The sequence below is a fragment of the Jaculus jaculus genome, chromosome 4, assembly GCF_020740685.1.
Source record: "Jaculus jaculus isolate mJacJac1 chromosome 4, mJacJac1.mat.Y.cur, whole genome shotgun sequence".
Taxonomy (NCBI): Eukaryota; Metazoa; Chordata; class Mammalia; order Rodentia; family Dipodidae; genus Jaculus; species Jaculus jaculus.
The window spans coordinates 179,012,719-179,031,449 of record NC_059105.1 but is presented as its reverse complement, the minus strand read 5'-3'; positions in this window follow the sequence as shown (position 1 = coordinate 179,031,449).

Here is an 18,731-nt window from a genome sequence, read left to right as displayed (position 1 = left end):
ACTATTAGTGGTGACATGATCACAACGGTCATAATGATGATAAAGAATCCAGAAACAAGCATCAGAGTGCTTTGCACTTGTTTATAAACTCTACCACAATTTCTAGAAATCTCCATCTAATATGTCATGGCTAGCAGCCTTCTCACCTCTATTTTACTGACATTCTGCCCCAGCCCCTTTGCCCATTCTGGGTGCTGGCATTGGCTAGTGCCACGTGATTTAATTCCAGTAGGAACCTTGAGGAAGTCCAACCTGACTGGAAATTTTATCTGTGTCCAAATGAAATGATTATGGAGATCAGTAAATCTATTCTAATGATCTCAAACTTTACTCTCATGGTAGGCTTCATTAATTTAATTCCATCTAATGGATTTCTTAGGCACCTTGCTGCAATAAAACAGAGTTCACATACATGTACTACCTCAAGCTAATTTGTCTGCCCACACTCAGACAGCTGGGCCTCTTTAGCCTTCATTTTCGTGGAAAGACTGGAATTTGCTGAAGGCTTGGAACATGCCAGAAAAAAAAGGATCCAGGGTACATGGGCTCTATCACTAGTGAATGTGGCATTGTTTTGGGTATACTGGTCTTCTGCTGAATTTGTTTTGGGTTTTGGACTGAGGATTTATACTACTTTGTATATTTATTCAAAGAATAGTCTCTGAATTAGTAATGAAGCCCCATTCCTAATGTAGAAATCAGAGTTAAATCTTTAGGAAACTATCTAGTTCCTAAATTAAATGTACTCTTCTTCTGTTACCTTCTTATGGCTGGGACAAAACACCCAACCAGAATAGCTAATGGGAGGAAAGACTTTATTTATGGTTTATAGTTTGTAAATTTTTAAAATTTTTATTTATTTGAGAGCAACAGACAGGGAGAAAGAGACTGAAAAAGAGAGATAGAATGGGTGCACCTGGGCCTCTAGCCACTGCAAACGAACTCCATATGCGTGCGCCCCCTTGTGCATCTGGCTAACGTGGGTCCTGGGGAATCGAGCCTCAAACCGGGGTCCTCAGGCTTCACAGGCAAGTGCTTAACTGCTAAGCCATCTCTCCAGCCCTGTGGTTTATAGTTTTGAGGGGAAGTTTCATTCCTGGGGGAAGCATCCCTGAGCAGACAGCTAGCCTGACATCACACCTCCATAGCAACAGGAAGGAAGTAATCCAATTTACTGGACTTGGAGCTGGGTTAAATTACCCCAAAGTCCACTCTCAATGACACACCTCCTCCAGCAGCGCTCTGCCCTTCAAAAGTCCCACAATTTTTCCAAACTGTCACCATCTGGGGACCAAGCATTCAAAACACATGAACCTCTGGAGACATTTTGTTCAAACCATCAGACCTTCCTTCTACTTTACACCATGGCTCAATGTTCAAAGTCAGGCAAAAATAAGTCACCTTCCAGGGCCTCATCTCTAACAACACGGACCTGATCATCTGTTGCTACTCCCTGAAAATATTCTTTTCATTTGTTCAACTAGTATTTGGGAGCCTGTCTCCTCAAGTTTGGCACATGGCACTGGGAATATTGGTTCCCACAGTTTAAATTCATGGAGGAGATGGACAATCTTAAGATAGAGGAATACACACATGACAATATGTGAGTCTCTGTGGACTAGGAATGTCGTGGGAGAAAATTGTGCCAGGGAAAAAGAAGTAGGAATTTTCTAGCAGAGGAAACAAGTGTAAAAGCCCTGGGTGTGGTGTTCACTGTGGGTTAGGAAGTGTGTGCCACTTGTCCATCCCGGGACTGGCCCTTCAGAAGCCTCCAGGCGTGTTTTTTAGAGCTGATCTGGGTAGAAGACAGTGGGTACTGCCAGGCACAGGCTGGCGCCTTCAGGAGAGGGGCCTGAGCTTCCAGGCATGGCTAAGGACCTCGGGGCCACAGGAGGCCACACCCTCTCCAAGCCCTGCACACCTGAACTTAAGCTTTGCCCTAAGTGACCTTTGGCCAGTTGCCTGGGAAAGTCCTTCTCAGCCACACAGTCCTGTGACCCTCCGTAGATCATGTGACTCTCTCCCTAGTGCTGCGCCTGACTCCCTGGCGCTGGAAGAACGTCCCTAGGTGTAGGCTAGCAGCATTCAAACCCACCAATCCCCGTAGGACACTTTCCCCCACCCTCAGATGCTTATAAACCCATTTCCCTAACAATAAACTGAGAGAGCTGTTCAACTATCTCCTGGGAGTGATTCTTTCTCTCATCACACGCTCACCCACCCCAATTGTCTGGGCACCTTTGGGGGGGGGTCTGTGGCCAGCCCCCGGAGCAAGGACCCAGGAACCCACAGGGTCTTGCCTGTCAGGACACTTCTCTTCCTCAGCAGCAGTGGGATATCAGGGCTGAAATGGTGGTGTACTGGAGGTAGCAACTTGGCTTCTTTCTCAGGGCTTTGACTTTGATTTTCTTAAAGAATCCCTTCTGGGGACCGGAACAGAAGATTCTGTAACTATCAGAGATTATGTCTGAATGTTGCTCGATGTTCAGCGGAGCCATTTAAAAAGATTTGTATTTGTGTCCCTTTTCATTACATTTTTCAAACGTTCATTATTGATCACACTTCTCAGAAGGTAAATGGGACAGCTTGTTTTGTGTTCTGTTTCCAGACTTAGTCTATTGTCTCACAACACAGCAAGGCCTTTTTTGTACCCAATACCTGGGATTCTGCATTATGAGATGATGACATGCTATACGTGCAAACAACATGTCAAGCCCAGTGGCAGATGTGAGTGGAGAGAGACCAGCACACGGGAAGAGGAGCACACCCTTCAAACAGGAGGTCGGAGCGTGTATTTTCCCTGGCAGAAATAAGACTCCATGAGAAGAGGAATCTCATCTGGGAAGAATCCCTGAGAAACAAGGTTCCCAAGAGGGGGTGTAAGGGGGAACAGGACTTCAAAGGCCTCAGTAGGGGAAGAGCATAAGGCAGGAAGAGAGGCATCACCCGTACCGGGAAGGCGGCAGGCTTTATTTAGAGTGGTGAAAGTCAAGGGTTTCTGAGAAGTCACCCCGTGACAGCGCCGTTCTGTTCCCCCCGTGCAGTCACTTAAGTAGGATTGTGGGTAGCCTGTGAAGGGAGGCCTCGAATCCCCTGCCCTTCCCTTCTTCTTGTTACCAAAAGATTCGAGCCAGCCCAGGGAATCACAGAGATGTCTTCCCGTCTGTTCTACAGACATAGCGCACATGGCCAATGCACACCAGCTTCCTGAGGCTGAGGCTGACCCATGCTTGGGAGAGAGAAGCTCTGGACTGAGTTAACCTTCATTAAGTTTTTGACATTATACTTGACAAGGCTTTTTAATTATTGACATGAATCTGCTCTTGTGGCTGAAATGGACCAGACGACATTTATTATATGAAAATTACCCCAACAAAAGCCAAATCATTTGTCTTAAGTTTCTTTCAGAGTCCAAGAAGAAATTATTCCCCAGAACTCGTTTGAACAGAGAATGATGGAGAAAAAAAAAAAATAAAGTTGTTATGTTTTTGCTACCTGGTCCATTATGTAATCAATCAAGCATGAGGATAAATGTGACATATAAGTTCAACATGAATGACCTTGATAGTTGAGCTCACTTAGCCTAGACTTTGCATTTTCTTATATACACTGAGCAGCACATTTGACTGATTATGTTTTTACCCCCAGATAATAATGTTTTCACGCAGCCTTCCAATCTATCACCAAAGCATCTACCAGATGGATTTAGACCCATCTGCCTTGTTTCCCGGACATATGTGGACTTCCTCTCCATCCTTCCCCTTGCATAAAGCACTTTTAAAAGCAGTTGTGCCCTTAACTGGAGGAAAATACTTTAATAGCATCTGGGCCATCAGCTCCATGTAAACACCTTCAAATCAGCCACAGAGGCTGACTGATGGCCAGGGTGGTCAGGGTGTGTTAGGAACCAACCACCCTGTTGACTAGGACAGGATAGCATGAAGGAGTCATGTGACAAGAGGTCCCAGTCTCATCAGAAGGCTCGTGTCACAGGGAGGCAAACTGCTTGGGGCAGATGCTGATTAGCTGAGCCAGTATTACCTTCTAAAACCCAGTGTACAGACACCCGGCATGAAACTCGGCATGTGTGTACATCAGGTAGCTCTCTACCACGGGATCCCTTCCCTAACCCTTTGGGCTAGCACTCTACCATGGACTCCCTTCCCTAACCCTTGGGGGTAGCTCTCTACCACGGGATCCCATCCCTAACCCTCGGGGGTAGCTCTCTACCATGGAATCTTGTCCCTAAGCCTCAGGGGTAGCTCTCTACCATGGAATCTCACCCCTAACCCTCGAGGGTAGCTGTCTACCACAGAATCCCTTTCCTAACCCTCGGGGGTAGCTCTCTACCATGGAATCCCATCCCTAACCCTCGGGGATAGCTCTCTACCACAGAATCCCATCCCTAACCCTCGAGGGTAGCTCTCTACCATGGAATCTTGTCCCTAACCCTCGGGGATAGCTCTCTACCACAGAATCCCGTCCCTAACCCTCGAGGGTAGCTCTCTACCATGGAATCTGATCCCTAATCCTTGGGGATAGCTCTCTGCCACAGAATCTCTTCCCTAACCCTCAGGGGTAGCTCTCTACCATGGAATCTTGCCCCTAACCCTCGGGGGTAGCTCTCTACCACGGAATCTCATCCCTAACCCTTGGGGGTAGCTCTCTACCACTGATTCTCTTCCCTAACCCTCTCAGGCTTTTCTACTTTTCCATGCCCACTTATGTCTGATGAAGGCAGAAACTACTGAAGGACAATGGATAAGACCTGCTAGCACTACAAGACAGGCGTGACATTTTGGACACATGGCTAAGAAGTTGCCATCACAAACAAATTATCACCTTTCCTCATATCCTTGCCAGCTCTCCCTAGGCCACCCCCCCCTTAGGTTTAGTATCCCATATCTCGACCTTCTCAGGCTCTTCCTGTCTGCTTCCTCCTAATTTCATCCAATGACCCATCTTCTAGGCCTGTTCCCCACCCATTTCTGGCGTGCTTATCTATTTGTAAGCCAATAGTTTTGTTGCATCCCCAAGGACACCGTTTCTTCTCCACTCCGCACTACCTTCCATATGAGATCATCCACTTGTCGAAAGTCAGTAGTGCCCATCTGGGGAGTAGGCTAAGGACTTGTGTCAGAATGGAAACAGTCACACTGAAAGGACCAGCTAAACCATCAAAGAAGGTTCTATATCAAAGCCAGCACCATCAGATCAGAGGGTCAAGCTGCAGACGTAATCATAGGCAGAGCCAAAGGGCCTGTGGCCCGAGCCAAAGAAATAAGAAACAAGGAGAGAACCTCTCAGGATTGTAACCTCCGTACAATAGGGGTGCCACCTGAATCCGTCATCGCCATACGGCCCCACCTCAAAATCCCTAATACATTGCAGGCACTCAGTGCTTCTTTGTGTGGGTTGAATAAATATCTTGAGTGATATTTGAGATAGCCTGGATGGGTGCTTCCGTGGCCTGTTGTGTTAGACAAAATAACTATTGGCCAATTGCCGCCCAATGAATTAAAAGGCACAGTGCTCTTTCGGGCTAGTAGGAAAAGTGCCAGACTTCCGCCACTGTCCCTGCCCTGGTTGCCAGGTGTCTTGCCTTGCTCCATGTGGCTTGTCTCGAGCAGCACTCCCCTGTTAGCCTCCCGTCCTGTCCATGAACAGGCGGAGGATGCAGCTGCGACTCAGCAAGTGCTAATTGGCCCTGGTTGAGTTGAACAAGGCTTCTCTGGGTAACTCTTGCTGCTGGTTCAAACTTCAAAATTCTCCTTCCAGAGTTAAAACATCTTGCTCCCATTGCTTTCTGCATTCGTTTTAAAAATATGCTTTCATGGTCTGTAAAAAAAAATATAATAAGAGTTTTATGCTTGTAGGTGGATATGTTGCTGTGTAATTCTGACTAAATTACTTATAGTTCATTGCATCTGAAATTGTGGAATGGAGCCATGATTTCCACAACGTGCCCCATCTGGCCTCCTTTCTTATAAGAACCTGCAAAGGTGGAGGGATTGTACCAGGTCCTGAGTGAGCCGGTCACCATGGGACTTCATAATTACTTCCTAGGTTGCCAAGAGTAAATAAGGATTTTTTTTTAGTAGTAATTCAGTGATTATGCCAAGAAAAAGAAAGTTTTATTTAGATACATTTGTTAGTTACTAATTTAATAAGGGTTCTTTGACATATAAAAATCAGACAGAAAATTGTTTCAAGCATACTCTGTAGTTCCCATCTGGACCAGATCCCCAGTGGATTTTGTGAAGTCAAGGGTAACTTCTCCGCTTATGCCTCAGTCCTGATAGCAAAGTAGGCATTTCAGTCTTGGCATTGGTAGTGCCCTGTTACAAGCCCTGTTTTGTCCTGTCCTGTCCTTTCCTGTCCTGTGCCATGTTTAGTAGCAGCATTGGCCTCTATCCACCGGCTGTCAGCAGCACCGTTCCATTCTCTTTGTGACAGGCAAAATGTCTCTAGATACTGCCTAATGTCCCTTGGTTGCTGGGCAAAATTATCATGATTAACAACTACTAACTTAAAAAAAAAATTCATTTGCTTATTTGAGACAGGCAGATAGAGAGAGAATAGGCATGCCAGGACCTCTAGACCATGCAAAAGAACTTCAGATGCCTGTGCCACGTTGTGCATCGGGCTTATGTGGGTACTTGGGAATTGAACCTGGGTTCTTAGGCTTTGCAGGCAGGCAGGCACCTCAACCACTAAGCAACCTCTCCAGCCCAGTAGTACAACTTATTTAATGAGGTGTTTGCTTCTCTAGAAAACTTCCCAGTTATATTACCTTATGTGACAGTAAATCTGGTAGCTTTTTTCTCTGTTGTTTATAAATAGGTTTACTGTTCCTTCTATATTTAATTCTAGGCTATTTAAGCATGATTGTACTTTCTCTGCTCTGGATTTCTTCACAGGAGTAAGGGAGGCATTTAGTCCAATGTACCATTGGCTAACATATTGGCTAACTTCACAGAAAATTCAACTCAAAGGAGTATCTGATTTCAAGTACCAGAATGCAAGTGTCATGGGTTCATTTAAAAAAAAGTTTTACTAATTGCTTTCTTCACAACACCTAGAATAGTACTTGATACATAGTAGCTACCAGGTCAGTTTTTGATGACTGAATTGTCACTTTCTGAAAACACACGGTTAATGAGGTGCTGCCCTGTTTCATAGAGGACATTTGGAGTCATGGTTCTTCTTGGACATTTTCATGCCACCTTTCACCTTATGGATTTGACTTAGTAGGGTCATACATATATATCATCTCTGCCATGTAAGGCTACAAAACTTGAAGAATAAAAACTATCTTTTTTGAATGTCAAAGGATGTATTAAATGAAACTTACATAATAAACACTATTTTTAATCAAATATCTTATTCACTGAATTATTCTACTACTATTTATTTATTTTTATTTTAGAGAGAGAGAAATGGAGAGAGAGAGAATTGGCACACTAGGGCCTTAGCCATTACAATCAAACTCCAGATGCTTGCACCACCTAGTGGGCAGGTGTGACCTTGCTCTTGCCTCACCTTTTGTGCGTCTGGTTTACGAGGGATCTGCGGTGTAGAATATGGGTCCTTAGGCTTTGCAGACAAGTGTCTTCACTGCTAAGCCATCTCTCCAGCCTTCAACTGCTACTTTTGATTGCCTATTTTGTGCTATGTGTGTTAGAAGGCAAAGCAAAAATGGTAAAATGCTCCCTAATTTTGTTAACTGTTTAGACTGATTGGAAGAGCAAATGTTGTAAGTACTCAATTTAGAGCCTTTGGTATGTCCCTACTGATAGTTGATCATTTCAGCTCTTAGTGTCTCATCCTGAAAGTGGAAGTGAATACTTGCTCTGTCCACTATTCAAAGAAGGTCAAACAAAAAGCCACAAAATGGCTTTTATTTGTCCCCAAGTTTTTTTTTTTCCTGCTCTTTGCTTTAAGAGATAGAGTCCAGGTAAGTTGGACGTGGTGACTTGCTTCTAGTGAGCAAAATCAGGCAGAAGGGATGCGTGTGGCATGGGGGAGTGAGACATAAAGTGGCTCTTTATCTTAGTCACACTGTTTCTTGAGGGGAAGCCAAATGCCATATTGGATGCCGTCATACTGAGAGGCCCATGCGGTGAGACCTGAGGCATTCCGCCAACATGCTCTGGCTCAGATGCAAGTGCCTCTGCTTGAGCTAAGCCTTCGGATGACTGGAGCCCTGGCCAATGGCTTGACTTCACTGCACGAAGATCGTTAGGATTATCTAGCTAAGCGACTTCTGGGCTCCAGACCTCCAAGAACTATGTAAAACATGTTTTATCAATTAGTGCTAAAGACTTTTTTTCATATAGAAATGAACAAATCATACATTGAATTGTACAGAGAATTAGGGCTTTATTATTACAGAATCTGCTAATATTTGCTGAAAGAATAATGTCACAGTCTACTGAAATTTTATGGGTTGACAGTGGTAGAAGTTTCAAACAGAAAGAGCAGGCTATGAGCAGCCGTTGGAGAATAATTATAAAACACTCAGAACCAGAGAAGTCAGATGGGTCTAAACTTTTGATGGGTGATTTGCACTCATTTCTCACCTGCTATCTCCTTCATTTTCTGGAAGGTAGCTACTTGTGACAGTGACTGGAGGCTATTTGCAAAAGGCTACCAGCTAAAGGAATTGTTCATTCTGATGGACTGATTTTATTTTATTTCATTTTCCTTTCTCATTTTTTTAGCTAAAATTAATAGTTTTAATTAGATAAGAAATGAAAGCCATATTTCTACTCCACGTACTTTCTTATTACTAGAGGAAGTCACTGTGGTTCTCTGTAAGGCACAAAAGCTACCGGCGTGGCAACGGTGATCTGTTTGCATCAGTGCTCACCTTGGCACGTCTGTGCCACTGCTTTGCTGTAGCAGCACTGACCTAGTGGGCTTCAGATGCCACAGATGAGAGGGTGGAGGCACAGCCTTTTCTTGCGATCTTAGTACATTGATCTGAACCAAAACAAATTTAGATGCACTAACCACCCTTAGTCCACAGTACCCTATTTGTGACCATTTTTTAATGCCCCAACTGAGAGCAGAGTTGGAGAGGACTATCAATTTATCAACCTATTTAATAATGCATAAAGAATTTAAATCCCTCGCTGAATATTAACTGACTTAATTTTCCCAAGGCTTCAAGTGTCAACTCTTTGAAGCCATGAAAACAATACTTAACACATTTATTTCAAATGTTGTCACTAAGGGAAGGAAAGCAACCATGCAGGTTTGATGAATTTTATTATTGTTATTATTATTATTATTATTAACAACCTATTTCACATGGATACATCAGGTGTTGGTACCCTCTTTTCCCTCCAGGAATATTTTTCCTCTAACCACCTGCTTGGTTAAAGCATCAACAGCTTATGGAGATTAAAAGCAGTGTGAAAACATGCTTCCTTGTAGGAAACATGCTGCTTTCTGGAGAAGGTTGGATGCCTGGGGTTGATTCTGTTGCATTGGGTGGAGTGTCCGCTGGGGCATTCACGGAACCTGAAAGTACCAGGCAGATATTTAGAATAGATAAAGGGACAAGAGATAAAGTATTGACTTATTTCTAAAAATATTTTCTTTCTTTATTTATGATCTAACAAATCAATATTGAGGGCCTGTCACTGGCAAGGCAGTGAGCGATGCTGGTGCTTGAGAAAGGCATGGGCTGTCCTTAAAAAGTGTACAGCGTCAAAGAAAGGCAGCCCCTGAAAGGCAGTAAAGTACAGAGGCCACAGGTGCAAGGAAGGACAACGAAATCCCTCCACGTTGAAAACAGTAAAACAACAACAACAAAACAACAACGACATAAACCACCAGCTTTTTTTTTTAAAATTATTTATTTATTTATTTGAGAGCGACAGACACAGAGAGAAAGACAGATAGAGGGAGAGAGAGAGAATGGGCGCGCCAGGGCTTCCAGCCTCTGCAAATGAACTCCAGACGCGTGCGCCCCCTTGTGCATCTGGCTAACGTGGGACCTGGGGAACCGAGCCTCGAACCGGGGTCCTTAGGCTTCACAGGCAAGCGCTTAACCGCTAAGCCATCTCTCCAGCCCACCATCTTTTTTTTAAAACTACCATTTGTGCATGGCTAAAGACCGTGGGGATTTAAATTATTTATTTATTTATTTATTTGCAAGGAGAGAGAAAGAGACAGAGAGAATGGGCACGCCAGGGCCTCTAGCCACTGCAAACAAACTCCAGATGCATATGCCTCTTGTGCATCTGGCTTACATGGGCCTAGAGAATTGAACCTGGGGCCTTAGGTTTCACAGGCAAGTGCCTTAACTGCTAAGCCATCTCTCCAGGCCCCCCCCCCATGCTTTTTGGTCACTGTTTTCTGTATGTCAACCTTCACCATCAGAGGATCTGCAGGGATAACCCCCACATAGAGAGCTCCATCCAAGTGGCTTCTTTGGAGTCCCTGTGCTCTGTAAGCAAGCCCTCACCTTGAGACTGAGGGAAGAATCATCAAGGGGGTCATTCATCGCAGCATAGGGACTGTCATCAAGTGGTTTCTCTGGAGTCCCCATGGTCTGGGAGTGAGTGACTCAATGCATCCAAAGTTGGAAGAAGGACCGATTCGAACTTCATGTCTGACTGCTAGTTTACACAAGTAGCATCCTCTTCTAACACTGCCTTCAGAAAAGGGGTGTGATCCCGGATGATCAATGTTCCTTTGTGAGTGGAGTTTATTTATTTATTATATTTACATGGAGAGACAGAGGGTGAGAGCAAGCGAGAGAAAGAGAGAGTGAGAGGGAGAGAGAGAGAGAGAGAGAAAGAGAGAGAGAGGGAATGAATAGGTAAGCCAGGGCTTCTTGCCACTATAAATGAATTCCAGACACATTGCCATTTTTGTGCATCTGGCCTTAATGTAGGTACCTGGAAATTGAACCTGGGATGTTAGGCTTCGCAAGCAAGTGCCTTTAACTGCTGAGCCATCTCTCCAGCCCCCATGTGGAAGAATTTTAACCCAGGTTGATAAACTATGGCCCACATTCACATCCTTCCACTTCGTATGTTTCTACTAAAGTTTTATGGAGAAATAGCTATATTCGCCCATTTACATATTATTCATGGCTGCTTTTGTGTTGTAGTGATAGAGTTGGGTAATGATTATTGAGACACTATCCAGAAAACCTAAAATATTCACCACCTGACTCTTTATAGAAAAAAAATGCCGAAATCCCTTGAGTGGAAGATGCTGATAGACCATGCTCGATCCTTCTCTTTCACAGTGGGCAATGCTTATTTTTGGTTGATGGCACATTTCTGTTTTAAACACTGTCCTGCTATCTCACATTAACAAACACTGTTAGGTGTCAGGGGCTCAGCTGCACAGCCGGAATACTTCACTACAAGGTTTGCACATCGAAAAGAGCACTGCCCCAAGATGCGAATGGTTCCATAACTGAGGTCAGAAAACATCCATCTGGTTTCAAATTAAAACTGAAGGAACGTAAAAATGAGTAGTTATAACCTAACAGGGACAAGTGATTTCCCAAAACCTAAGTCCAGAATTGAACACGGGCAAATAACTCACTTGTAGATCCTTGCAGTTTCACAGTGTTTGAAGAGCCATTCCCTCCCGAGACGGGTCAGTCCCCTCCTAGAACTGGCCAGCCAGGGCTCTCAGAATCTGTCAGAGACAGCAGCAGCCGTGGGTCTGTCCCACAAAGACAGCTGTCACTGAAAAGGCCTCAGCCCTGACCTGGCCCACCTACAAAATGAACCAAAGCCTGGGGCATGTTAGATCCTACCTTCCCACAGTATAGTCCATGTAAGAGCAGGAAAGGCTGGTGTCAGGGTCTTGTTAGGAAATGTAGACTCTCAGCTCCAACTCCAGACTTACTAAATTAGAATCTGCATTTTAACAAGCTCTCCTCTCCGGGTGCTATGCATGCATATTAAAGTTCTCTATTTATACTTTGGAACTCTAGAAGTCTGAGGCCAGCACACTGCGGGAAGTCTTGAGACAAGAAGCACTTGTCTTGCATCTTCCATCTAGTTATTTAGGGTTCCCCTTTCCCAGTTACAGGCGCAGACTTTGTTACAACTGTCTCCACTATCCCCAAATGCATACGCACACTTATACGTGTCTGAACACTTGCGCACACACAGTCGATCAACCCTTAACCCTTTGTCAAGAGGTTCTGACCTCAAGAGTTACACAGTTGGAAATATAGTTAATAAACAAATCCTGACCATGGCTGATGAGAGCTAAGATATTTTCAACTCTTAAGGGAGTTGAATTCAACTTTTGGATTAAAACAAAAACAAAACTTTCACCTTCTCCTCAAAATAGCAACAACAAAAAGCAGAAACAAAAGCAAAACCCACTCCCTGTCTCCCTGCCCCACCCAGATTGTATTGCTACCTGACAAGTTTCAGGTAGGATGCTAGTGGAAAGGACTTTGTTTTGTTTTGTTTGTGGTTACTATTGACTTACTGGGGTTTTTCCTTCTTGGCAGAGTCACGGGTTACCCTCACTTGGACGTGTCCCATTTCTGAGCTCCCTAAAGCAAGCATCACTGACGCTTGACCTGGGCTGTGGATCACGCAAGGAGTATGTGGGAGGCATGTGACCTCTTACCTGCAACGTTAGGCTTCTTGTCAAAGGTCAGCTAGGAGAAAGCTCCTCTCCTCAGTCTCTTCTCGGTAACAGTCCTGTAAATGCTTTTCTTGCTTTCCTGCACTAGTATCCTGGGAGACGATAGATTTTCGTCTCAGTCTCTCGTCCGCAGTCACTGCTTGGTAAGGCTGTGCCCCGTAGCAGGCATCAGAAGTGGACCAGAGAGTTCGTAAAGCGGGGAGTAGGCTTGTAAGGAAGTGCCTAAGAACCAGTTTCGCGTGGGGGGAACACGATCCAGAGATGGCCTTGCTGTGCAGAGCCTCCATCACCTCCCCAACCCCATTCCTAGTGATGGGGGTCAGAGTGGGACCGGAAAACTGAAATCTTCCAGGTTGAGTATGTCATGTCTGAGCACAATGACCTACCTGCTCAGAACCTAAAATTCCACTAGACCAAGGCCTGCCCTTAGAGTTTTGAGCATCAGAATTCATTTTCTTCCTTATTACCTTAAAGATTCATTAGCTGCTGATCTTCAAGTCAAGCATACTTTTAATATCAGAAAACACTTTTTTCAAGCAAGGGACTAGGGAGATCTTTAGAAGTTTGAGGTCTTAAGGTCATTTGGCTCATGTCTTTAGTTTCTGCCATAGTTACTTTATTTTATTTATTTATTTATTTTTATTTATTTGAGAGCAACAGACAGAGAGAGAAAGAGGGAGACAGAGAGAGAGAAAGAGAGACAGTTTGGGCGTGCCAGGGCTTCCAGTCACTGCAAACGAACTCCAGATGTGTGCACCCCCTTATGCATCTCGATAACATGGGTCCTGGCGAATTGAGCCTCGAACCAGCGTCCTTACGCTTCATAGTCAGGCGCTTAACCGCTAAACAATCTCTTCAGTCCCCCATAGTTACTTTAAATCTGCGTGAGAAATTGATAACATATTGTGCCCCATCGCCCCACCCCTGCCCAGTCTCGTGGGAAAGAGGAGTCCTTGCTCTCAAAGGAAGTGAGGGAAGGCCAGGCTGTGTTTCTATGTCTTCCCCACAGGTCAGCATGTTTATATTTAAATGTGGAAAAACAAATGACAGGGTTCTAGGAATGATGGCATTGACGTAGCATGGGAATGGCACCTGCTTTTGGGCAGGGGGTGGCTTTATGTCACAGTATATACTCATTCACACAAGGATCCAGTGAGGGGGCTGGACAAGGGCCCAAATGCTGACTATGTCTTGGAATAAAGAAAGACTCTTTCTGTATAAATTATTCTATGATTTATGATTGTTACAGACTGTGATATTCAGGAGATGGATGATGATTAAAGAGGTCAATTGTCCTTATAAAGTTGTCATCATGAGTTACAAGTTTGTTTAGTTTTATACCAGCACAACTAAATATAAATATTTGACAGTTGTCATTATAGCCTTTAAAATAGATACATCTTTTGTCACTGCATTTGTTGAGACACCTGTTGTTGTCTTTTATGCAGTAAATCTTGCCTACTTTATCTGACTCAGGATAGCAAATATTTTGGTTAGGCAAATTTCGCAACACCTAGAGTGGAATACACACACACACACACACACACACACACACACACACACATACATACATATGTATATTTATATATGTTCGGTTTGAAGACATAAAAGTCATGTGCATGCCAGACCCTGGACTTCAAACCAGGGTTGTACACTCATTACAATACAGTTCCCAATCTTGTGGCATCTATATTACATATATGTCTCAGCCACTTCTATGTATTACAATTATATGTGCTATAAATAATTAAATATTTTTATGACTCAAAGAAGTTTAGCATCTTTTAAATCTCTACTCATTATCATTCTCAGCGTTCATTTGCATCATACAGGAGTGATGACTCAAGTCAGGTAAGGCGATTCAGGACTGTAATGCCAGCACTTGATGGACTAAGTAGGAGGGTCTCTAGAGTTAGAGGCCGATCTGGGCCACATAGTGAGTCCTAGGACAGCCGAGCCAATTGAGTGGAATCCTGTCTTAAGAACAAAAGAAGGGCTGGAGGTTAAGGTGTTTGCCAGCAAAGCCAAAGGACCCAGGTTTGTTTCCCAGTCCCCACATAAAGCCAGATGCACAAGGTGGGGCACGTGTCAGGAGTTCGTCTGCAGTGGCTGGAGGCCCTGGTGCGCCCGTTCTCTCTCTCTCTCTCTCTCTCTCTCTCTCTCTGCCCTCCCTCTCAAATAAATAAAATATTTAAACCCACACATACACACAGTGGCTGTGGAGAAGGCTCAGTGGGTAAAAGCATTTGCTACACAAACACGAGGTCTGAAAGGGCCTGATTTGCCCTGTTTGAGTCCACAGTATTCACATAAAACCGCACATGTCTGTAACCCCGCTTCTGTGGGAAGCAGAGACCAGAGGATTGATAGGGCCCCCTGGGCTGCAAGTGTGACCTAAAATAACATACAAACCATGTCACTCTCACATACTACACACACACACACACACACACACACACACACACACACACACACACTTTGCACACATGTAAATAAGTAAACGTCTAAAAAAGGAAAAATAAAATAACGAGTTATGATTAAAACAAAAATTTGCTTTTAGAAATCTTTTATGGGAAAGGGCATCTTCTTCCATTTCATTTGAAGAACTCATTTTCCAATTCTATTCATAAAAATGCTCAATAATTTGAAATTTGGTAATTTTGAGCCAGCTAGATTTCTGACCTTACAATGCTAGGGAAATAATGAAAATTCTACTTGTTCAAACTCCTATCTTCTGAGTTGCTGGCGGTTTTAGCCAACCCTTATTGACCTGTTGAACAGACAATTCACCCAAGGAAAAAGGATTTTTGATGAACTATTTCACATTTTGTTTCCTGAGCCTGGAGACAGAGCCCCACACCACCTGCCATGCTGTGGCCTGAGGTGGGCTGTTGCCATGCGTCCTTGCTAAAATCCACCTCAGTTCCAAACACCTACCTTTTCCTTTCATTTGTAACGTGTATTCTTACACAGATAAAAACACAACGTGTCACTAATATTTTCCGTATCAGCCATACAATGGTGCTTTTTTTTTTTTTTTTTTTTTTTTGGTTTTTCGAGGTAGGGTCTCACTGTAGCTCAGGCTGACCTGGAATTCACTCTGTATTCTCAGGGTGGCCTCAAACTCACGGTGATCCTCCTACCTCTGCCTCCCGAGTGCTGGGATTAAAGGCGTGCACCACCACACCTGGCTGATGCTTTTCTTTTAATTTTTAACAATTATTATCAGTTTTTGTATTTTCTTTTCTTTTCTTTTTTTTTTTTTTTTTTCAGTTTTTCAAGGTAGAGTCTTGCTCTAGCCTAGGCTGACTTGAAATTCACTATTGGCCTCCCAAGTGCTGGGATTAAAAGTGTGAGCCACCACACCTGGCTATAATTTGTTTTAACATAGGATCTTCTTATGTTGTCCAGGTTGGCCTTGAACTCATGGCTCAAGGCATCCTCCCACTTCAGCATTCCTGGATGGACCTATGCTGGAAAACTCACCAATTCATAGTAACACTGCTTCCAAGGCAGTCAGAGTTCAGATCCAGCGGACCTGCAATTAACCTACACTGATGCTCAGACGCCTGCATGACATTGATCTGTGATAAATCCATAAGTAGTTGTGGTGGTTTGATTCAGGTGTCCCCCATAAACTTAGGTGTTCTGAATGCTAGGCTCCCAACTGATGGAGATTTGGGAATTAACGCCTCCTGGAGGCAGTGTATTGTTAGGGGCAGACTGATGGGTGTTATAGCCAGTGTCTCCTTGCCAGTGTTGGACACATTCACCTGTTGCTGTTGTCCACCTGATGTGGGCCAGGGGGTGATGTCCACCCTCTGCTCATGCCATTGTTTCCTCTGCCATCGTGGAGCTTCCCCTCAAGTCTGTAAGCCAAAATTAAACTTTTTTTTTTGTTTGTTTTGTTTTTCCTACAAGCTGCTCTTGGTTGGGTGATTTCTGCCAGCAATGTGCACCTGCCTGCTACAGTAGCCATTCTGCTTGGCTTGCAACTGTGGGCCCAAGGGGTTTTGAGGTAGATTGCTGCAGCTCATCAACATTCTTCAGTGATAGTAAAACTGACGATTTGCTCCTGGACTACCTTAGACCCTGGGAAGGTTTTCCTCTGGACTCTGGTTATACAGGAAGAATTATTACTCAAGAGATCAGTGACATATAAGACGACCTCAGCAGAGTCTGATTTCGACTTCTCTCTTATGAGCTGGCCTGCGTGTATGTCCGCGCCCGCTAGAGACAGCAGGCCATGCTCTTTGTAGAGTGACAACCACTGGAGCTCACAGCTGCTATCTAGGGACTCCTTGCTTGATGTGCATCAGAGAACACATGTTCTTTCTATGATGCTGTGTTGTATCCTTCTCCTTAAATAAGCTGTATCTTCATAGGGATGGTAATTTTGGGTCCTGTTCAGGACTGTTTGATTGACTATTGTGGACTGTTGTGAGACGGATGCACTGCCTCTTGCACTAAGGACGTACTTATGTTTTTAAAGTTAATAGTCAATCAGTAAACTGTGCACCAAATGGTCATTGAAATCTTTCATCAATAGGATCTTTTCATGTTTGAAATTAAAAATAATAATAAAGGGTCTTTTAAAATAATTTTTAAAATTTTTATTTATTTTTGAGAGAGAGGGAGAGATCTTTCTGCCTTAATTAACCTAATCTAGAAACATCCCTCAAAGAAATTTGAGTCCATGGCGATTCCAAATCCTGTCAAGTTGACGACGAAGATTGACAACCACACCTGTTGATGTTCTGTTTTTTATGCCTCAGTCCATCACCATCAACAAGGGAAAGAAGGGGATTTTCAGAGTTGTTTACTGCCTAGTAAGTGGTGAGTATTATAGCTGTCGGTGTTCCCAGGCTTTCAGCGACCAGCCCCTTAGCACGGGCCATCACCAGACCGTAAGGTGCACCTTGGAGCAGTCCTTCTCTCACAGGAGCCACCTTGTTCCCGTCAAGCGACAACACGCTGAAATCATCATCAATCAGACCACGCTTTGGCCAAGACCACGTACTTGTGCATAGCTCTTGCCCCTTGCCCCGACTCTCTCTCTATTTAAACTGAAAGCTCCTACGAGTCCAAGTGCACATGGACTTGGGAGAGAGTCACTGAACCGCTTTATCTTTTCCAATGCGCCCATGTGGATTAAATTAATTGTCTCCACCTCCCCTCGTCAGAAACTTAGCTTTTTGTCCCTAATGTTTTGTGCTATGACTTTCCTATCTTTTTTCCTTCAAAGCACAGTGTTTTCCTCTGTGCACACCTTCTTTAAAATCTTCCTGTCTTCTCTTGGGAAGTTTTCCTTCCCAAGTTTATACATAAATGTAAGTATATATTTTCCTTAAATGGCGATAATTTCTCTTTTTCTGAGATTATAAACCAAGAGAAAAGCAGCTTTTCCATCTCTACTTATATAACGATATAGAGCCTTCGGGAATCTATCTCAATTTACCCCATTCTTTGACTTGGGGGGCGGATTTTCTTTCATTGCACTCCCCTTTCTGCAAGTTTTTTTTTTTTTTTTGGCTTTTCTACTGACTGGATTTACAACAGCCACAGATTTCTAGCTAAAATAAAAAGCCATGGTCTGACAACCAGGGACAAGAACCTGACACCGTTACAGGTGTGCTTGTGTGTGAGGTTTGTTTTGTCTTGTTTTTCCCCGTCCTCCCCACACTTGCCTTCCATCTCCTTCTTGGTTCAGAAGCCAAATTGTCTAGTTATAAAGAAACACAATTAGGACCTGAAGATCTGTAGGTGCTTGACCTAGCATTTCCCAGGACACATTTCTTAAAATATTTATTTATTTATTTGTAAGCAGAGAAGACAGAAGAGAAACACAGAGAGAGGGAATGGATGCATCAGGGCCTCCAGTCACTGCAAAGTGCAGATACATGCATTACTGTGCACCTGGCTGTCTGTGGGTGCTGTGGAATCAAACCCCAGTCGTTAGGCTTTGCAGGCAAGCGCCTTCACCACCGAGCAATCTTTCATCCCCCTCCCCCCCTCTGTTTTGGTGATGGTGGTGGATAAGAGGTTTGCTTTTGTATTATAGGTGCTGCAGAAAGTCCTTAGCAGCACAA